This window comes from Bos mutus, chromosome 1, assembly GCF_027580195.1.
Source record: "Bos mutus isolate GX-2022 chromosome 1, NWIPB_WYAK_1.1, whole genome shotgun sequence".
Lineage (NCBI taxonomy): Eukaryota > Metazoa > Chordata > Mammalia > Artiodactyla > Bovidae > Bos > Bos mutus.
In genome coordinates this window covers 136,483,518-136,506,079 of record NC_091617.1, presented here as the reverse complement: position 1 = coordinate 136,506,079, position 22,562 = coordinate 136,483,518, and the positions used below count along the sequence as shown (strand labels likewise).

The 22,562-nt window shown below is 42.3% G+C and overlaps 1 protein-coding gene across 1 annotated transcript in view; it reads right to left on the bottom strand.

Moving 5' to 3' along the window:
• The window catches only part of CPNE4 (copine 4), a 690,441-nt gene that overhangs the window by 646,059 nt on the left and 21,820 nt on the right, over positions 1 to 22,562 (bottom strand). The gene's annotated exons all lie outside the window — the stretch shown is intronic.

The following is a 22,562-nucleotide window of genomic DNA, read 5'->3' as shown; positions in this document are numbered from 1 at the left end:
CTCCTGGGAGTGCAATGTCACAGCTATACAAGGCACAATCTGGTTTTTGTCAGGAGGTGGGATAATGAAGCAATGGCCACACCTCTTTGAAAAGTGCTTCTGTCCAGAAATGGAATAGCCTGAATTTCAGGAAACCTGGAAGGTTTGCACTAGCATTCTTGAAATTTGAGAATTTCAAGAAATTCTAAATGTGCAAAACACCTGCCTCAGGAAGGATGGAGACCTACATGTTGGTGATGAGAATGACTGGGTAATACCAAAAACTCGTACACATAAATAATAATACAGGGAGACCTATGGGATGAGGGGGGCACATAATCGGTGTAGTCACTGGCATTATGACCAGAAATGCTTTCAACTCAGTATGGTTAAGGGTCCCTCCCTCCACTGTGGTTTCAGTGGAACCCATTTTCACATCAAGGTCTCTGGATTCTAGCATGCTTTCCAATTTTCCAATTTGCCTCCCTGAAAAAATATTTCCCAACATATTAAAAGTCTGTTTTTAACCATCAGTGGAAAGGGCAGGTCACTCAGAAATAAAAGTTTCAGACATTTCCAACAGCTGCTGTTATACTAAAGACTGAAACAAACTTTATAGATCAGACTCTGCCCAAATTGTTCCCCTCGCCCACTCTATCCCCAGTGCACAGCTGAATATGCTTAAGGCTACAAGCAGCAGCAGGCAGGGGACTCCTGAGAAACAGTCCTCCTGAGAATGTAGCATCTCACATTCATTTAGCTTTCCTCTATTTGGAAGCAACATGACCTTGATCGAGTCCTTAAAATTCTCTGTCTTATAAAAATGAAAGATTTGGCCTAGAACAGAAAATGTGCATATTTTATAGATAAAAATAACTGAAGCTTCAAGGACCCATAGCCAGGATTAGTGGAACTAAATCTTTGATTTTAAGCACAGAGCCAGAGCTTTTTTTTTTTTTTTTTTAATTGACAGCAACTATACGTCAATTAAAAAAAAGCAGAGACATTACTTTGCCGACAAAGATCCATCTTGTCAACGCTATGGTTTTTCCAGTAGTCATGTAAGGATGTGAGAGTTGGACCATAAGGAAATTGATGCTTTTGAACTGTGGTGTTGGAGAAGACTCTTGAGAGTCCCTTGGACTGCAAGGAGATCCAACCAGTCAATCCTAAAGGAAATCAGTCCTGAATATTCATTGGAAGGACTGATGCTGAAGCTGAAGCTCCAATACTTTGGCCACCTGATGTGAAGAACTGATTCATGAGAAAAGACCCTGAGGCTGGGAAAGATTGAAGGCAGGAGGAGAAGGGATGACAGAGGATGAGATGGATGGCATCACCAACTCAATGGACATGAGTTTGAGCAAGCTCCAGGAGCTGGTGAGGGAAGCCTGGCATGCTGCAGTCCATGGGGTTGCAAAGAGTCAGACGTAACTGAGCTGAACTGATAGTTGCTGTACAATACTAGCTAGATCTTCTTTTATTACATGCAATATGCAAAAAAATTTCTCAGGTAGGGAAATTCACTTTAGGTTGGAATGTCCAGTATGGTCACAGATATGGTCATAGATTAGTGACAATAAAATGATGAGATTTGATAGGAACTTGACTGCTAAGCCAAGGTGTTATACATGATCTTGCAAGCAGCAAAGAAAGGCAGAGATTTCTGAGGAAGAGAATGACAATGAAAATGTTTCATGAAAAGTGATCTGAATTCCTAGAGTAAGTGATATAAATGACATAAGCACGAACATGAAGAAAACACTGATTTTGGAAATGACATTGTGAATCTGACTTGATGCTTGCTGAATCTGAAAAAATGAGTAAGTCCCGCAGAGAGAGACTTCTTTTAGGAAATCTGAGATATTGAAAGCAGAGGAAAAGGTCGTGCCTAGAAATATCAAGTTAGTAATCATATGATTATATGCTATTATTGAAACTGAGAGAACAGCTAGACTTTTATTGAGAAAGAAATACATCAAAGGATGTAAAATAGATCACAGAAGTAAAGGACTTCCTCTCCTCAACTAAATTGGAAGTCTGATTAGACTGGAAACCAGATCCATGTTCTTATCCTGTTTGTATACTCATTCCTTATGAAACCCTGGTTAACTTATTTGATATTTTTAGTTTCCTAGTCTCTGTAAGGTAGTAGTAGTACCAGATAATACAGAAAAGCCATTTTCAGTCTGGAATTCTCAAATAATTCTATTTTTAAGAACTGTCTTCAGTGATACTGGAAAGAAATTTCCCAGGAAGGAATGGTAAGTCTTGCCAGAAAATGCAATCAAAAGACTTTTTCTGTAGTGACAGTATCAGTAGGAGTGCCCACTAGTCTTCCAAGTTCTGACTCAATAAAACAGTTAACGTTTCTATATCATGTGGTCTCAAGCCAGTAATCATCTCTTCTCAGAGAGTTCAACATCAGATATGAAAAAAAAAAAAAAACAGATTTTCCATAGATGTTATTTCTACCATGCTCTAGATTCTAGAGTTGGAGAAGACAAGTCTGACACTGGTCTGAGCTTGTCAGTAATTTATTGATGTTTGGAAGCTTTTGATAGTTACATCCATATTTTTAAAATCCAGATGTATATCTTTATAATTAATCCTGTCCAGAACTCAGTGAGGACCTTCAGTTTATAGACTCAAGTTTTTCTTCAAAGTAAGGAATTTTTTTCATCATTTTAAAAAATAACTGTCTCTCTACCATTTGTTCTTTTGCAGACCTTCTGAAATGCCTAGTGAGGATCTCAGACTGTCCTCTGGGTCTTTTGGCATCCCTCCTTACTTTCATATTTTTATCTCCTTGGTCTCTGCTTTGAAATATTTTTTCTAATTCACCTTCCAAGCCACTTTTTTTTTTTTTTAATAGCACTTATTCTCTTTCAGTTGAACTACTGCATTTTTAATTTAAGAATAACTTTTAAATCCCAATGACTTTTTTACCTGGTAAAAATTTTCCTAAATATTCTTACTAGTCTCATTGTCATTGGTCAGCTTGTATCTCCAGTGGTTCAATTTCATTAGGCAACATTTGTTGCCCTCCTCCCTCCAGCTGCACTACTGTTTCCTCTGACTAATCATGACTTAGAATCTTCCCACACTTCTCCCACCTTCCAGCAATCAAGTCAGTGTTACCCAAGATAGCAGGCAACTTACAGCAGTCCCCGGGGGCTGGTGAAGCACTGGTCAGTAACCCTCCATTTTCTATTCCTTCTTCCTGAGGAAGCCTCCACATCCAGACCACGTGGAACTACAAGAGTTGGTTGTCTCCTAGACTTGAGGATTTCATCCCATCCAATTAACTCCCAGGCAGCTATTCAGGGTCCAGGAAGATCCATCAGGCCTGCCATCAAAGACTATACTTGGACTCCCTCCTTATGGAGGTCCTTTCATCTCTCCTGTGCCCATCTCTAACCACTCTTTGCCCCTGGCCTCTCAGTCTCTGTATTTCCTAGAACCTTTTTTCTTGGGCTCCCAAATCACTGCAGATGGTGACTGCAGTCATGTTCTTTTTAGGAAAGCTATGACAAACCTAGACAGCGTATTAAGAAGCAGACACATCACTTTGCTGACAAAGGTCTGGACAATCAAAGTCACAGTTTTCCCAGTAGTCATCTACAGATGTGAGAGTTGAACCATAAAGAAGGCTGAGTGCCAAAGAATTGATGCTTGTGAATTGTGATGCTGGAGAAGACTATCAAACCAGTCAATCTTAAAGGAAATCAACCCTGAATACTCATTGGAATGACAGATACTGAAACTGAAGTTCCAATACTTTGGCCACCTGATGTGAAAAGCAGACTCACTGGAAAAGACTCTGATACTGGGAAGACTGAAGACAAAAGGATAAGGGGATGGCAGAAGATGAGATGGTTAGATGGCATCACCAACTCAATGGACATGAATCTGAGCAAACTCCAGGACATGGTGGAGGACAGAGGAGCCTGGTGTGCTAAAGTCCATGGCACTGTAAAGAGTCAGACATAACTTAGCAACTAAACAACAACATCTGGCCCAAAGGTAATAAAGTCCTAAGCTTGCTCCCTTATCCAGAAATTCCAGGAAAAATGGCCTCAATAATACCTCCAGTGTCAATCCCATCTGCTACTTGGCCCATGAGAAGCAGATAATTTGGAATCAAGAGGGACTGACATGAAGGATACACCTTCAGGGTGCATCTTCCCAGAATCCCTTACCACAAATTGTCCCCTGAACTCAAACATTATTCAAGTACAGCTAAAAAGATCAAAGTCCAAGGTTCTAAAGGATATAATGTAGGATGGTTACTCATATTACAGAAAAACTCTGCTTTGCAAAATGTTACATTAAGAGTATCTGGCACCTCCTTAGAATTACCATAGCCTGATATTTAAAAAACAAACAAACAAAAAGAACTTTATGAGTGCTTGGCTATTTCATGGTTATGCCTAGTACAGAAAGAGAAGTCCACAGAAGATTCCCCTCATCCCTCATCAAGCTTCCCTAGACTGTCTTGATGCTATCATTTTCCTTTCCCTCAAATGGAGGAATTTAACAGATATGGTTTGGTTCAACTTGGACACTAAGCAAGGCCTTAATATCTGGATCCAGTTCTTCCTGCTGCTGCTGCTGCTAAGTCGCTTCAGTCGTGTCCGACTCTGTGCAACCCCATAGATGGCAGCCCACCAGGCTCCCCCACCCCTGGGATTCTCCAGGCAAGAACGCTGGAGTGGGTTGCCATTTCCTTCTCCAATGCATGAAAGTGAAAAGTGAAAGTCAAGTTGCTTAGTCGTGTCCGACTCTTAGCGACCCCATAGACTGCAGCCTACCAGGCTCCTCCATCCATGGGATTTTCCAGGCAAGAGTACTGGAGTTGGGTGCCATTGCCTTCTCCAAGTTCTTCTTGAGAGAAGGGTAAATAGTGAAAGACACAGTGGAAGGTGGTTGCTTGAGTCTGATCTCCACATAAGCAGATTATTTGCTGGGCACTGTGGTAGGGCCAGGGATAAGGGGGTAGCACTGTTTTGGGGGCTATTCACAACTCAAATCATACCTCTGCCTATAGTAATGCTCAGGACACATGCACAACAGTGGCCAAGGTAGAAGGAAGCTGATTCTGGGAAGATTTTCCTCCTGTGTCCCCACTGGTTCTCCACTTCTTTGGTGGAGTATTGGAAGATATAAGGACTCTTTCTCAATTCACAGGACAGACATGTCCAGCTCTTTGCTCCCAGATAGTACAAGGTCAGCCAAATTGAAAAGGAAGAACCTAGAGGTAGATGTCACCAGGAAGTCTTTCTTTCTTGTCCCTCTCCACCACCCCAGGACTCTATGAGCATAAAATGCTGGCTTTTCCTTCCTTCGAACTTCAAAGATCTCCTATTGCTATGGCTGTGGGCAACCTGGATGACAATGCCTGAGCAAGACAAGAAACCCAAGTCCAGTTGCCAACCCCACCGTTTGTACTAACTGCCCTTTAGGCACCTAAGTCCTTCCTCCTTCACCCCTACTCCCTGAATCAGGGTAACTATTAGTAACTAAATTTGGAGAAACCTATTTTAACACCATTAAAAACCAGGTTAATGAGCCAATATGTTAAAGGCAGCTTATAAATGTGTTTTCCACTTTGCCATCAGCAACATCCCGCCGGATATCGAGGCAGACGACAGGTACCTCGAATCTGCAGCTGTGACATATTTTTACCCAGGTTTTGAACATGTTTAAGGAATTGAGTTAACTCCCTTCATATGACAAGGCATGAAAGAAGATATTTTTTCCAGAGTGGCATTTTAGGAGTTTATGATCCTCCAAGGATAGAACTACCCTCAAATAGATGGGGTACACTTGCTACATGCTGGGTACTGAGGATTAAACAATGAACAAGGTGGATGGGATCCAGCAACTCAAAACTGTGTTTTCATCCCTGTATTCACTTCTTCATGAAATGTTTTTTGAGTGCCTATTACAGCTTCTTAGGTGGTGCAGTGGTAAAGAGTATACCTGCAAATGTAGGAGATACAAGAGATGGAGTTTCCATCCCTGGGTTGGGAAGATCCCCTGGAGAAGGAAATGGCAACTCACTCCAGTATTCTGGCCTGGAGAATTCCAGGGACAGAGGAACCTGGGGGGTACATGGTACCATGGGGTCCCTGGGTCACAAAGTCCACTGGGTCCCAAAGAGTCAGATGCAAGTGGGTAACTGAACCAAGAACACTGTAAGCTAGGGAAAGGGCCTGTCAGCTTTACTTTTCTCATTCTATAACCTAAAGTGCTCAACGACAGTTTAGGCTTTAATAGTTTAGACTACTCTGTGGTCAAACTGGCATAGTACGTAGCGTGTGCATGCTTAGTCATGCTGTTTGCGACCCAATAGACTACAGCACTCCAGGCTCCTCTATCCTTCACCATCTCCATCAGAGTTTGCTCAGATTTATGTCCATTGAATTGGTGTTGCTATCTAACCATCCCATCTTTAACATCTCATACCTTACATTAGGGGAAAGCAAAATTAAAAGAGGATGAGAAACACTATGCAGATAATTATAAAAGCACCATGTGCTAAAGAGAGACTACATGATTACTTTAGAATGTCTGTCACGGAAGCCTATGATCTAAGTGATACAACAGAGGCAGTTACATGAGAATAAGGAGTAAAAGTATTTCCTACACAGAACAGCATTTCAAACACAGGAAACAGTGAATGCCCAAGGTGTAAGGTAGGGAAAAGCTTGGTATGTCTGAGGACAAACAAGGAAGAATGTGCTCTATGACCCAGAAATCTCATCTGAGGTGTTTGAAATCCAAGGTGTAAAAGATAGCTTTGCACATAAACATACATGGATAGCACCCAAATAGGTCACAACATCCAGCAGCTAGGGCAAGACGAAGTATGGAACTCAGCAGTGAAAAGGAATGAGCTTATAAGAACGTGGATAAATCTCAGGAACACTGTGTTTAGTGAGCAAGCCTCATGCAACCAGATAGTACATGATGAATTTCCATTTATATGGTCAACTCCATTTCAATATATGCTGAGCAATTAGGCAGAAATGTCCTAATGTCGTCAGTTTACTTCCCCACCGCCTCCACCCTCTTCCCCCTAGCTGCTTGTGGGATCTTAGTTCCCTGAGCCCTCAGCAGTGAAATCACGAGTTCTAACAACTGGACCACCAGGGAATTTCCTATCAATAATTTTATTTATTTACTCATTTATTTACTTATCTACTTATCTATTTAGCCATGCTATTTAGGCATGTATGCCAGATCTTAGTTCCCCTACCAGGGATCAAACCTGTGCCTACTGAAGTGGACGCACAGTGGAGTCATGACCACTGGACTGCCAGGAAGTTCCTTCGTTTTACTTTGAAATGCACCAAAATATATGTTTGATTAATAGGCAGAAGAATGTGATAATGCAATTAGACTAATTTTTTTATTGTTTTTAATTGGTGGAAAATTGCTTTGCAATTTTGCATTGGTTTCTACTGTACAACAACGTGACCATCAGTCATAATTATATATATGTCCCTTCCCTCCCAAACCTCCTTCCCTTCTCCCATTCCCATCCCTCTAGGTCATCACAGAATGCCAGGCTGGGCTCCCTGTGTTTTGTTTTGTTTTGTTTTTGAGTGACAAAGTAGTTTATTTATGATAGGCTTCTTTTCCCTGCATAGTAACATTTGCTATTAGAATGTTCCCTAAAGACTCCCTGTGTTTTATAGCAACTTCCCACTATCTATTTTACACATGACATAAACAAAAAATTTTAACAGTAGAATCTAATTGGTGGGTACTTAGGTATTTACTGTAAAATTCTTTCAACTTTTCTGATATTTAAAATTTTTTACAATAAAAGCTTGGGAAAGACAAGAAGATGGCCAGTGCAGCTGCTGCTGCTGCTGCTGCTGCTAAGTCGCTTCAGTCGTGTCCGACTCTGTGTGACCCCATAGACAGCAACCCACCAGGCTCGCCCGTCCCTGGGATTCTCCAGGCAAGAACACTGGAGTGGGTTGCCATTTCCTTCTCCAATGCATGAAAATGAAAAGTGAAAGGGAAGTTGCTCAGTCATGTCCGACCCTCAGCGACCCCATGGACTGCAGCCTACCAGGCTCCTCCGTCCCTGGGATTCTCCAGGCTAGAGTACTGGAGTGGGGTGTACCCTAATGTGATGAAGACAAGTATCAATCAAATCATTCACACAAGTAAACATTTCAGCAATGTGATTTTTGGTTGAATGATACTTCTTTCCCTTCATTCAACTGGTGTCATGGTTTCTAGTTAGTAAACAGTAAATTCTGTAGTCACACATCTTTTCCTCAATGCAGACTGATACAGCAACAATATTCAGTGAATACTCACTATGCCTCAGGAACTATGCTGAAGCAAATAGGGCAGATATGAGCTATTTATTCCCCACAAGAAACCTGTGTAGATATAGTTGACACAATTAGGGAAGATAAAAAGATAATGCTATCATAAAAAATGGGATTTAGGGACTTCCTGCTTTCCAGTGTGGGTGTGGGTTTGATCCCTTCAGAGGGAACTAAGATCCCAGTGCCTGGTGGCCAAAAAAAAAAAAAGAACCAAAACATAAAATAGAAATAATATTGTAACAAGTTCAATAGAGACTTTTAAGATGGTTCACATTAAAAAAAAAAAATCTTTAAAAACTCTTTTTTAAAAATAAAAGATGGGATTTAAAGAAAGCAGCTGGCAAGAGGAGGGCATCTGAGTGGACCCAGAAAGAAAGATGATGAAATTGGATTCAGCTGTAGAGCACAGACAATCAGTAGAAATAAGGCAGTCACAATGTGATGTTTATTAAGTAGACACTGTGCTTGAAGCATAGTATGCATGCTGTGCTGCTGCTGCTGCTAAGTCACTTCAGTCGTGTCCAACTCTGCGACCCCACAGATGGCAGCCCACCAGGCTCCCCCGTCCCTGGGATTCTCCAGGCAAGAACACTGGAGTGGGTGGCCATTTCCTTCTCCAACGCATGAAAGTGAAAAGTGAAAGTGAAGTTGCTCAGTCATGTCTGACTCCTAGCGACCCCATGGACTGCAGCCCACCAGGCTCCTCTGTCCATGGGGATTCTCCAGGTAAGAATACTGGAGTGGGTGCCTTGCCCTCCTCCAGGGACTCTTCCAAATCTAGGAATCAAACATGCATATCTTATGTCTCCTGCATTGGCAGGCAAGTTCTTTGACGCTAGTATCACCTGGAAAGTCCAAGGCATTGGATCCAAGGCATTGGTTCATTGGGTCGCAGAGTCAGACACAACTGTATCAACTTAGCACACACACTATACATATTTACTTTATCCTCAAGTGCTACAAGTAAAACAGGGTGGTTTAGAGAGAGGGAGTGACAGTCAATAAATAAGATAAATAAATAAAATGCCCAGTTTAATAGCAGTGATAAGATCTAAGACAATGCTATCTTAGAGAAAGAGGATGTGAATTATTGGGCAGGTGACATTTTAGATAAGGCAAACTCATTGAGAAGGAAATTCTTTCTTTAAGATTTTATTGATTTATTTGTCTTCTTCGGTCTTAGTTGCAGCATGCTGAATCTTTTGTTTTCACGCTTGGGCTTCTCTCTAGTTGCGGCTCGTGGGTTCAGTAGTTACAGCACAGGCTTAGTTGCCACACGGCATGTGGGATCCTAATTTCCCAACCAGGGATTGAACCCACATCTCCTGCAATGAAAGGCAGATTCTTAACTATTGGACTATCAAGGAAGTCCGAGAAGGGAATTCTTGAGTAAAAACATAAAACAGTTAGCTGATGATTAGAGTTTGGGAAGGAAGAACATTCTAGGTAGACAGAACAAATGTTGGAAAAGTGGGGAAGACATTATAATCTCACTTAATCCCACAGTCATAAACTATATGAGCTATATTCTACAATAATCTACATTTGACAGGTGAGAAAACGAAAGCACAGAAATGTTAAGATACACTCAATCCACTCAAAACAAACCCTCAGTAGAATTCGTTGTGACCATGTAGCATGCTCTAATCATGACCATGTACCATGCTCTAATGTACAATTAAAGTCTCTGTTCTTCGCTTTGTAGATGCAAGTGTTGCATGGAGAAAAAGTCTAAAGTTCCAAATATTATAACCGGATCAAGAAAGCAAAGCAAATTCAATGAAATTCTGATACCAAATGATTTATTTTGCTGGCTTGAGAGCAAGACAGTTAACTAAGTCAACCGAAAGATTACTCAACTTGAATAGATGAAGATGTTGATTAGTCTTGATTCACAAGAACCAGAATAAGACACTTTCATGAAGGGGCAGAGAGGGGAGTTTTATCAAAGTATGGTGAGTAGATATTGTCAGCAATGTGGTTGTTTTATTCAACAGACCACAGACAACAAATACGACAAAATCAGAAACTCCAAGCCCGCTGGCCTAGACCATAAGAAATACCTACTGCCCTGTTAGTTAGTTAGTTCAGTCGCTCAGTCATGTCCGACTCTTTGCAACCTCAGGAATCGCAGCACGCCAGGCCTCCCTGTCCATCACCAACTCCTGGAGTTTACCCAAACTCACGTCCATCGAGTCGGTGATGCCATCCAGCCATCTCATCCTCTGTCGTCCCCTTCTCCTCCTGCCCCCAATCCCTCCCAGCATCAGAGTTTTTTCCAATGAATCAACTCTTCGCATGAGGTGGCCAAAGTACTGGAGTTTCAGCTTTAGCATCAGTCCTTCCAATGAACACCCTGTAGTTCTCAGCATTTAGAAAAAATTCCATCCATGCTTTGAATATGGATACAAAGCAACAATTCTGAAAAACTTGTATGCAAAATAACAATTCCAAAAAGACTTTATGCCTGGATGAAGGAAAGTTAAGACCAACCTAGATAGCATATTCAAAAGCAGAGACATTACTTTGCCAACAAAGGTCCATCTAGTCAAGGCTATGGTTTTTCCAGTCATGTATGGATGTGAGAGTTGGACTGTGAAGAAAGCTGAGGGCCAAAGAATTGATGCTTTTGAACTGTCGTGTTGGGAAGACTCTTGAGAGTCCCTTGGACTGCAAGGAGATCCAACCAGTCCATTCTAAAGGAGATCAGTCCTGTGTGTTCACTGGAAGGAATGATGCTGAAGCTGAAACTCCAATACTTTGGCCACCTCATGAGAAGAGTTGACTCATTGGAAAAGACTCTGATGCTGGGAGGGATTTGGGGCAGGAGGAGAAGGGGATGACAGAGGATGAGATGGCTGGATGGCATCACCGACTCGATGGACCTGAGTTTGAGTGAACTCCAGGAGTTGGTGATGGACAGGGAGGCCTGACGTGCTGCGATTCATGGGGTCGCAGAGTCGGACATGACTGAACAAAACTGAACTGAACTGAAAGTAGATGGAAAACAGGCTCAACCCTTCTTCCTTCTGTGTGCTCCACAAATGAGGACATCTAGAGACGTGGGGGCTACATCAAGGCTAAAACCCACATCCTTGGATCACATCACTGAGTCCCCCAAGTCACGGAGGTTATTTAACTCTTGCTCAGTGCAAGAAATCATTGGATGTCAACTATGGCGACCCATGTGCAACTGAGTTCATTTTTCTAACTTCCCTAAGTCAGCTGCTGCTGAATGGAATGTTTTCCCATGTGTGATTCTTTCCAAACATTTTTATTTTTCTTAACCAGGTTATGTTGTTCCCAGCGAGTCTTGAGCTCCTTTCTGAAGGGATGAGATCACTGCAGACACAACTGATACTAGCTAATAAAACCCATTAGGCTGCCAATCTCATCATCAGTTCTGGCGCCCATACCCTATGGCTACAGCCTCCCAGAACTACTTGCTTAACTTCCTTTATCTGCCCCATTTGTCATCTTACCAGTATACCATGGCATTTAGAACAGAGTCTGAGATGGCCAAAATCCAAGTGCTGTAGAGATGGGGGGATATTAAATTAAACCTATGCCTCATCAGAAAGCCTCAGAGGGAGCCAGAAAGAAAAGGTGAGTGACAGGGACCAAAGTTCTCATTAATGTGTAGCCAACTTGTCACTTTCATGAGAGTCTTGTAAGGAGCTGAACTGTGATTTAAGCAGGAAGATAAGGCATGACATTCCAGAGATACTGCTTCAATTTTTCTCATCATATTTAACTCAAATGCCTACATCATTTTTATTCTTTTTATTTTTTGCCCAGATAGATCACATCAAAAAGTGTACACAGAATATGATAAGAAAGTTTTTATTAAGCACCAGTTTGCACAAGTATTGGCCCTTGTTCTCCAGAAGCTTACAACTTAGGGAATTAGGGTTGCAGCATTTAGATGAGGTGATGTGCTCCTCCTCTTGCAGAAAATGAGACCACAGTGCCCACCTAGGCACTTCCATTTCCAACTAAACAAACAACCAAAAAGAAACTCAATCATGAATCAATCCCTTTAAGATCTATTTTTATATCAGAGTGTACTGGTCGCTCAGTCATGTCTGACTCTTTGCAACTCCAAGGACTGTATCCCACCAGATTCCTCTGTCCATGGGATTTCCTGGGCAAGAATACAGGACTGAGTTGCCATTCCCTATCAAAGGCTACATTAAAAAAGTCATCCTTTGCAATCGATAAAAATTTATTTATATAAGTATTTATTTATGTGATTTATTTATCTGACTATGTTGGCTCTTGGTTGTGGCATGCAGGGTCTTCGCTGTGTAACACAGGCTCCCTGTGTAACATGGGCATGCAGGCTTAGCTGCTCTTTGGCATGTGGGATCTTATTTCCCTGATCAGGGATCAAACCCACATGCCCTGCATTTCAAAGCGGATTCTTAGCTACTGGACCACCAGGAAAGTCCCAGATAAAATTCAAATAGAAGAATGTATCAAGAAGCCAAGCTTTGCCAGTATCCTAACAGGCTGATGGCCCCAGTGAAGACAACTCAAAAGTGAGGTCCTGCAATCTGCAGTCTCAGTATCACCTGAAAAACTGCTGCAATGCAGACTCTCAGGCCCCACTTTAGGCCTACTGAGACAGAATCTGCATTTTTTCAAGATCCCCAGATGATCTGTCTGCTCTTTGGGGCTCAAGAGCCTTGAGTTCCATGAGTGAGCTCTTAGGTTTTGAATGGAATTCATCACCGCCAGCACACCCTGCTGGTCAGCCCAGTGCTGGCAGCTGTACACACACTACACTGTAAGGCCACACAGCCACACAGGTCATGCAGATGACAACACAGGTGCTGCCTGAGGGACTCATGCAGTTAAGGTGATAAGTCAGGGAAGATGAAGGAGAGGACACATCTGTCACAGAGAAAAACTTCTCAGTCTATTTGTGATGACTCTGAGCTGTCACTCTGATCAGCCTCTTCAGAAAGCCCTCATCAATCAGCTCATCCTCTGCTGATCCCAGCAAGCACCTTGCCTCAGTCATTTGTTCCCAGGGAGCAAGCATGTGGAGGCCATATCCCCTTCCACTCACAACTCAGACAGCAAGGATTAGGATGACCTTGACAGCCATGGGCTGACTTTCTCTCCTTCTTTCAAGGGAAGCCATCCTCACTTTCTGCTCCTGGGTGGCAGGCCTGCTGCTCACCTTCAGTGCTCTGTAGCAGGGTGACAAGGCAGTAGGAATCAGGCCCCAGCAGATGCATTATCCTGGCCTCGTACAAACCATCCTAATGCCATCTTTTTTCCATGTTTCCCAATAGGCAAGTGATTAAACTAAAATTCAACCAATGTCCCTCTTCTCCATCCAAATTCACTAGAATCTGGGAAAGTACAAAGTTACTTGAATAAACAGAGCCATATATGTCCTAATTGAAAAGACAAGGCTGCTGATACCTAGGAGCCATAGCAGGTGAGATGCTGAAAGTCGCTGGCACCAGCATGTTAACTGCAAGATGACATTCATCAGAAGATACCAGTAACTATCCAGGAAGAAGAAAAGAGGAGAGGGATGTGGGGACTAGCTGACCCTAATTAAACTGGATTTCATGATGCAAATGATACTCCCTTCATCTCTGAATGGCATCTCTCTCCTTTCCTGTTCTCAACACTGCCTCCAAGTTCTAAATGACTTGAAAAAGGAAACAAGGAATAATCTATGATAAGCAACCATTGAATTCTGTTCTGTGAGACAAAATAACAAGAAATACATAATCATTCTATATTTATATCTACATATAAAATGCATTTTTCTGATTATAACATATCTGAGAAAAGTATGTTAATTTTTAGAGATATTTTGGTATAAAGTTTTTTTTTAATTCCAAAAAGATTGGAAAAGATAATAAAAATAATCATTAGGCTCAGATACTACAGCTGTCAATATTTTGATGTACTGATTTACAATATGGATGTGTGTGTGTGTGTGTGCGTGTGTGTGTGTGTGTGTAGAAGACAGTGACACAGACAACAATTATCAGAGAGACAGAGAAATTTGGAATCATAATATATACAATTTTATATTTTGTTAGGTTCACTTAGCATTATTTTGTGAAGGATTTGAACAATCTGTTGGAAAATATTTTTACACTGATGTTTAAAAAAGTTGAGAACTCCAGTTAAGGGATAATTTGAGATATTATCAAGAAAATAGAACAATTTCCTGAGCTAAAACATTTTTGACAGTTTAGAAGAAGTATCTTATCCTTTAAAAAAATTGCAGTTACTGGTATAGCCAACATACAAAAACTTAAAATAGCCAGAGTTGGACATGAGTCACTGTGGTTAAACATATGGAATGGAAATTAGTACCCTTTGCCAAATGGAACTGCAAATCCATGAAAGTATTCTGAAGAGATATCATAGTATTATAACTGCTACCTTTAACTTTTTCTATACTCAATAGAAGAAATAAAACAAAGGATCAGTACCAGGGGACTAGAATCTTCAAGATCAATTACATCTAACTTTCCTCTTCTGTGCAGAGGGCAGAATTCCTCCTCTCCACTTTCTTTGCTGTCTAGGGGCATACAACTAATTTCAGCTTGATAGGATGTGATCACTATGATGTATTTCTCTCAATGACCAGGGCAGGACAGTCCCAGCACCCAGCTGTCCCACTGGAGTGACTATGAAAGGGCTTTGTGTGGAAATGCAGAGCCAAAGGTCAAGGCACATCTTACACCACTGATGATGGGGGATAGGGGCCCTAGAAAGCTGCTACAAGATACCAATTCACTGTGGGTATTTGTCAAGTTAGCACAACCTGTATTATCCTGACTAATACAGTCACACACACACAAAAAAAGAATATTCCATTCCTGTTATGCATACATATGAGCTGTAAGCCACTATGCTTCAGAGAAGGAAGCAAAGTACAAAGAGTAAACGAGTACAAAAACAGAGCGCTTCTAACACCTGTCCCAATCTAGGGAATCATTTGCCTCTGAGCATCAGCTCCATCACTTGTCAAATACAGAAGAACAGTGCCTTCCTCAGCAGAGAAATACAACACCTAGCATAGCGTCTAACATAGCAATTACTCATTTAATACCCATTATTGTTGTTTTTATTTACCTAGAATAGATATTAGTTAAAACAGAAATGCTCCTCCTCCTATTTAAGAAAACTCCCTCCCTGAGTGTAAAAATAAACATTACTACAGAAAGGGCATGAGCAGTCCAGAGACGAAAATCTTGAACACACACCCTGGGCCCTGGGACTTCTGAGGACCTCAGTTTCATCAACAGTAAAATTGAGACAATAATATCTCATTGTCAGGACCCTTGGAAGAAATTAAGGAAATAAGCACATAACTCTGAAATATAATTCTCTTCCTCACCCCTCCCCTTCTTTCTCTAAGATAACCAAACAAAAGAGGTACAGCCTGTCTACAACTGTAAGTACATTATCTCTAAGAATCCTACAGGTTCTGGAATTCAAAGAGAAGAACAGTATACGAAGCAGGATGTTTCCAAAGCAGGCAGACTACATTCCCCTTCAAAATCCATGCAACTTCTAACCCTCCATTTCCTGAAATTTTAAAATTGTATTCACCGTTATCTACAATTCTACTTAACCTGCCATAATGTTTTCTTTCACCTAAGAACTACAATTCTCTAGACTGAACAGATACATTATGAATCTGATGAGAAATAAACTGCTTTTTAAGAGCAACTAGAAATCAGGTGCAGTCAGTTGACCCCCTGCTCCTGCCAATTTCCAGGATCACACAGGAGCATGAAGTGCTGAGACTTCAGGGGCCAGTGTTGGGAAGGTCCTGTTAGCTCACAGTCCTGACGGGACACCAACATGGCAGTGCATTATCCAGCTTATTGCTGACTCAGGAATGGAGAGAGGATAAACTTACTCATAAAAGAAATAGCACATCTGAGCTGCATGTCATCTCCTGGCCAAGAGGCTGAGTGTCCACTACAATAACAGTGGACATGATAATACTCATCTGGTCCAGTGCTGTTATCTTTTTTTATTATTAATTTTGTGAATAATACAAATGGTGTATTTACCACCTCTACTAGATGGGTTTTTCTGGGGTCTGGGATCCATGCTTCCCTTAAGGAGAGAAGGATGGAGCACTTAGAGTGTGATGTGATCACGGTGGAGAAAACAGAGCAAGGGTCTCACTAAGCTTGTGACCTGAAGCCTGAAACCTGGAAAAGCAATCATTTTAGTGTCTCTACTTCTCCTTTTGACCTCAGAGACCCAAACATTTTGTTCTAAAAGACAAGATCCAAACCATTAAGTTTCCTTTTAAGCTACTCTTTTCTCCTATTCTCCAAGCAGGAACTCTGGAGTTAAAAGGGGTCTGATTCCAATTGTGGGTCCTCTCTTCTACTGACTTCCTTTATGAACCTGGGCAGGTAGCAGCTTCACTGAGTGCCCAAGTCCATGCCTGCAGAATGGAGAAAACACCACTTAAACGGTGGAGTGTTAGGAAGATTGACTGAGATCACATGTGAAATTCTTGGCACATGAGCACAGAGGCTGAACACCATCATCACAGTTTGAATGGCCTACAGTGGAGTGCAATATGAAACCTACACAACTGTACATGGCAGACCTCCCCTCCATTCAACAATTCATCCATTCAAACATTCGCATACTATGTTTCAGGAACCATGCCCTCAACTTCCCTTAATCAGCTTTAATGAATTATTCATCCATAAATTTATTCTAAATCAATTCTTAGATTTCCATGACACCTGTCATGGTTTTGCATTTTCTGTCTCAATCACTTGCTCATGTGTCAGTTCCCCAACAAACCAACCACATTGCCATATTTCAGTGTTTCTTTTCATCACTACATGTTTCTCCCCTAAGCATCCAACACAGAGCATGACATGAAGTCTGTTCACAGTGGTTATCTCTGCCATGGGATGGCACATCTTTCCCGGAGGCATGGCTGAAGCAGACTCAGCACATAAACCATCAGCAAGCAGGAGCTTTGTTTTAACTGCTGGATACTCAGCCTTTGGATCTATGTCTGGCACACAGTACATGCTTCATAAAGGTTCACAGCAATGAACACAAAACAGGAGCCTTTGGAGGTATTAAGTGATAGTAATTCAAGTTCCTGAAAGATCATGTTATTATTATTGAATGAAAGAGCATTTTGAAATTGAATATACTCACATTCAGTCCCAAGAGTGAAATGAAGGAAGTATGAGATATAGTAACCTAAGTATTGAAGAGTAATCTAAGAAATTCAGTTCTACCTTAGACTTGGTATCTTTTCCCTAACAATTCACAACAGGATATTTTGATAGAAACAACATCATCATTTATTGAGTGTCTTCTACACTTTGTTAACTTCAAACACATTATCGGTAACCTTCACAACAGTGCCAATGATGTCAGTACAATTATTCCTACTTTAAGGATAAGGAAACAGGCTCAGAGATCATAAGTAACTCATCCATGGATATATGAAGAAACTGACTTGACTTGGAATGTGAAACAGGCTCATCTGGATTTAAGCCCCTCATCCTTCACATGGAGACAAGTGCATGTGTTCACATGGGCATAAAGGTTTGGGCACATGTACACCCTAGGTTCAGGATATGTATATAATCCCTGTGGACTAAGCTTTCAAAGATTTTTCCTGATAATTCTATTTAGCTCCAAACATTTATGTTCTGAAAAAAAGACTATTTTAAAACTCATTGTCAGATCCCATGATGACATCCCCGATGAAGCACGTTGATGAAAATTCACAGGCATCACTTTCTGGCACATTAAACCCCTGACCTCACTAACCTTTTACAGCTGGGACTATTAAACTGGGTGGCTAAGCAGCTCAGACACCCTGCTCTGAGACCAATACCCCAGGCTGTTTATTGGCCTAGAAGTCTCCAAGTGACACCCCACCCTCAGAAGGCTGTGTGGGCAGAAGGCACACAGTAGTGGGTCCCTACTGGTGTGCCCTGACCCCTCACTTATCAGACGCCTGCCTGGAGCCAAGGCGAGGGCTGGCACTGAGCCACGAGGCTGCTCTGCTCTAGGCCTTTCTCTGTGGCAGATGTCAAGGGCTGCAGGGAGTTTAATTAAAGGAGCAAAATGCAATGGCTTCAAGGCCTGCAAAGCCTTGGCCTGTGTGGAATCAAGATTTCTGAGGAACCCCAACCCAGCTGCTCCTGGGGAGAGGGGAGTCCCTTCCAAAAGCCTCCAGAGCTCACACAGACCTGTCCCCTTTCCTCCATGCATGTTAGATGCCCAGCATGGTTTTCAGAGGCTGAGTTGATGCCATATGTTCGCACCACTGAAGCGTTTTACTGCTGGAGCAGAGGTGCTTAGCACAAGGAAGAACACACTGTTTTCATAGCTCGTTGTCTCTTAATACTTCCCCCAGGAGGCTCTAGGCTCAAAGAGAGAGTGTCTGGACAAGATGCCAGCAAGGTAAAGTGTTCCCAGTGACACAGTTCAGGATGTCAGCCAAGTAGGAAGAAGGGCTCAAGCCCTTGAAGAGTAGAATTTTGGTGTATAAGGGGGAAAAACGGTAGACAATAAAAGAATTATATATGAGAGATTTTTTTCCTTTTTTTTTTTTTAATTAACATGTCAGTGATCTCACTGGAGCAAGATCAATTTTGTCTCCTAGGGAATATTTAACGAAATCTAGAGACATTCTGGGTTGCCACAAGTGGGTGGAGATGAAGATGCTACTGGCACCTAGTGGGTAGAGAGTAGGGATGCTGTTAAACTTCCTACAATGCACAGCGAAGTCCCCCCACCCAAAGAATTATCTGCCCCAGTGTCAGCAGTGCTGTTAACGAACCCTGAGTTCTGTTAACTCTGCACAGGTAAGAAAGCGCCCCGTGCTCCTGCAACCTCATTGCACTAGCAATTCCATTAGCCACATTCAAGCCAATGTGGACAGGCATAAGGACACAGCATTTAAAAGCAATATCATCCGGGTGGAAGGTCTGGGTTAGAATTTCAGCTGCAGAACTTTCTAGCTCTATGGCCTTGGTGTAGATTATCTAACTGCAGTGAGCCATGGTTGTCTCTTCTGCCAAATGTAGAAAGAACTGGCCACAGCTAGCCATGTGAGGTTTAAATTACATGAGATAATAGGAAATCATTTCGCACCAGGTCCACACCCATCATTATCAACACCCAACAAAGTAGGGACAACACAGAAGAAAACAAGGTTTTTAAGAAAAATATACCAAACCTTTAGTAACCTAAGGGAACTGGAGTGTGTGTTTGACAAGATCTCAAGGAAGCTCAGAGGTGCCTCTTCCCTAGAGGGTCTGTGGCCTCAGTGAGCCTCACCTCTGTGTATTCACACCCACAGGGTGCCTTGTTCTCCTCCCTATGACTGTCCCTTTGCTCAGCCCAGGCATCTGGTCACTCTGGTGTCCAGATCTCTACTGTCAGACTCTAGCCATGGTCTGGTCAGGGAGAGAAGATACTTGTGCACATGTTGCTGTTCTCCCTGCACATGGAGCCAGAGGGGCTCCGGCTTTTCTCCTGCTCTGATGTTGAGAAGATCAGTCTAGGCTCAGCCATATCTGCCTTTGGTCTGACACTCACAGCCAGTATTTGCCTTGACACTGTCACATCCAGTCTCCAGAGCAACCCAAGAGCCCTCTCTTCTCAAGCCCTTGGATTTCCTGGCACACAGCTTTCCCTGCTGGTTTCAAAGGCACTCCAGGCAGGGAAGCAGCACAGAGCATGAAGGGAACTTCGCCAGCCACACAGACTCCTCAAAAGGACTATGAATCAAAGAGTTAAGAGACGCCTTGGAAGTCATATAGCTCAGTTTCCCCAAGCAGGCAACACCAAAGCTCAGAGAGGGGAAGGAACAGGACCCAGGACTGCTGCCAGTCCACAAGATGCCTTGTGTAAGTTGGAAATGGTGCCCATCTGGATGGAGGCAGTCCTGGGCCACAGTGAACAGCCAGCAAGTAGCAGAGATCCCAGGCTGGCAGTCCTGTGAAGAAGCTCTGGGAAGGGGTTGTCACAGAGCTGAGATCAGACTGACAAGCTCTTAGTAGAGATGGAGCCAGTAATATACAGAAAATGAGTGGCTCCTAAGCTACTGCTCTCCTTACAAAGCAAGATTCGTGGGTCAACAAGACTGCATTTCATACTCTGTCTTCTTTGTGGCCCTTTCAATGACAGAAACGGGAAAGGCAGACACATGGAGTGGTGTGGCTTCCTTGGGGATACTTCACACAGCACCTTCAAAGGAGTGAGGGGTTCTTGTAGCTGAAAATACAGGAATCTCATTACCCAGTTCTGAGTCAGCACAGAAATGTAAGGTCAAATCTCCAAGGGCAGTTTTGTTTGGAGACTGTAACGAGCCATCACAGCAAAGCTGTAGGGAGAGAGGAAATCGTGTCCCAGACCCACTACCTTTCCCTTCACTGGAGGATTTCATGTGACCCCTGTGATGAGAAAAACATATGATCAGGGGCAACTTCCAGTGGAATCTGATAAGTTGCTACATACCACAGCAGAAGCCTGTATCCAAACAGTTCAGCTTCTACTTCATCTCCTTGGTTCTACAGGCAACTTCCTTACTCTCATCTTATACTTTCTTGTTCTGAATTTCCCTACAGCTGAGCAGTTGTGATCTCTGCCTCTCTATGTGGTGGCCTTGGAGGACTCCCCCTCTCTCTACATCTAATCTTTAGGTCGAGGTTCAGAAGGCTGCACAGGACTTTTACTAGGTTTTGTGGACCATATGGCATCTCACAAGTACTACTTAATGCTGCATTTGTAGCACAAAAGCAGTCATAGGTAATATATCAATTCATGGCTGTGGCTGCATCTCAATAAAGCTTTATTTATAAAGACTGGTGGCAGACTAGATCGGGCTCCTTGGTTAGTTTGCTGACCTCTGCTTGAGGCAGTGCTGGGCATAAAGAGGGCAGAACCTGAGCCCCGGTTCACTGACAGGAGCCATGAAAGCCACCAAGAATTGACACTACCAGCCAAACAGAAGTTAGTATCCAAAGTGGCAATGGTGTGAAATCCTTCCCTGAAAAGACTGATATCACACAATAAGAGGAGGGACTTACTAGAGTATGGAGGCTTTGCTCTAAGAGATGCATCTTCTAGGCATTATGAGATTGATAAATTCATACAAGATTCCACAAAACAGACTGGTCTTCCCTCTGCATTTTCCCTGGATACCAAAGGGGCACAATCAAAAAGATGGCCTTGAAAACAGTAGCATATTTAAGAATTCATGTGTTAACTTGAATTAACTTCTTTGGCCAGTTACACATAGTTATTCCTATGTAACCACGTGCTTTTTATTTTTTTTCCTAAAGAGTGAATGAAACCCAGACAGGATTTCTCAGAAGGCTAAGATCTGGAAAAAGTAACATGATTGGAGGGCTTAGCTCTTTTTGGAAAATAAGGACCCTCTGCTCCATCCATGCTAGATCACACAGGCATGGCCAGCAATCCATCCTCAGACATAAAAGTGATCCTTTGCTAGACACACAAGGTCATAAGAGCAACTTCCAACACATCAACATTTGGATTTTAGAGGTCTCAGAAGAAGAAGAAAAAGAGAAAGGGTCTGAGAAAATATATGAAGAGATTATAGTCAAAAACTTCCCAACCATGGAAAAGGAAACTGTCACCCAAGTCACGGAAGCACAGGGAGCCCCAGGCAGGATAGATGCAAGGAGGAACACAGCAAGACACACAGTAATCAAACTAACAAAAATTAAATACAAAGAAAAAATATTAAAAGCAACAAGGGAAAAGCAACAAATAACATACAAGGGAAACCCCGTAAGATTATCTGCTGATTTTTTAGCAGAAACTGTAGGTCAGAAGGGAGTGGCAAGATATATTTAAAGTGATGAAAGGGAAAAACCTATAACCAAGATCACTCTACCCATCAAGGCTCTCATTCAAATTTGACAGAGAAATCAAAAGCTTTACAGACAAGTGAAAACTAAGAGAATTCAGCACCACTAGACCAGTTTTACAAGACCAACTTCCTTCTTCATGACCGAAAAATGTTCAGTTTCCCAGATTACAGCATAATCTGTTCAGGGCAGGGATGGTATTCATACCCTTTCCCAGCATCCATACAGGTTAGAGTAATAATCATCACTAACATCCACAGAGCCACTCTTCCATGTCAGGCGCTATCACAGTGCTTTTCCCTTCTCATTTAAGAACCTCACAACCCATGTC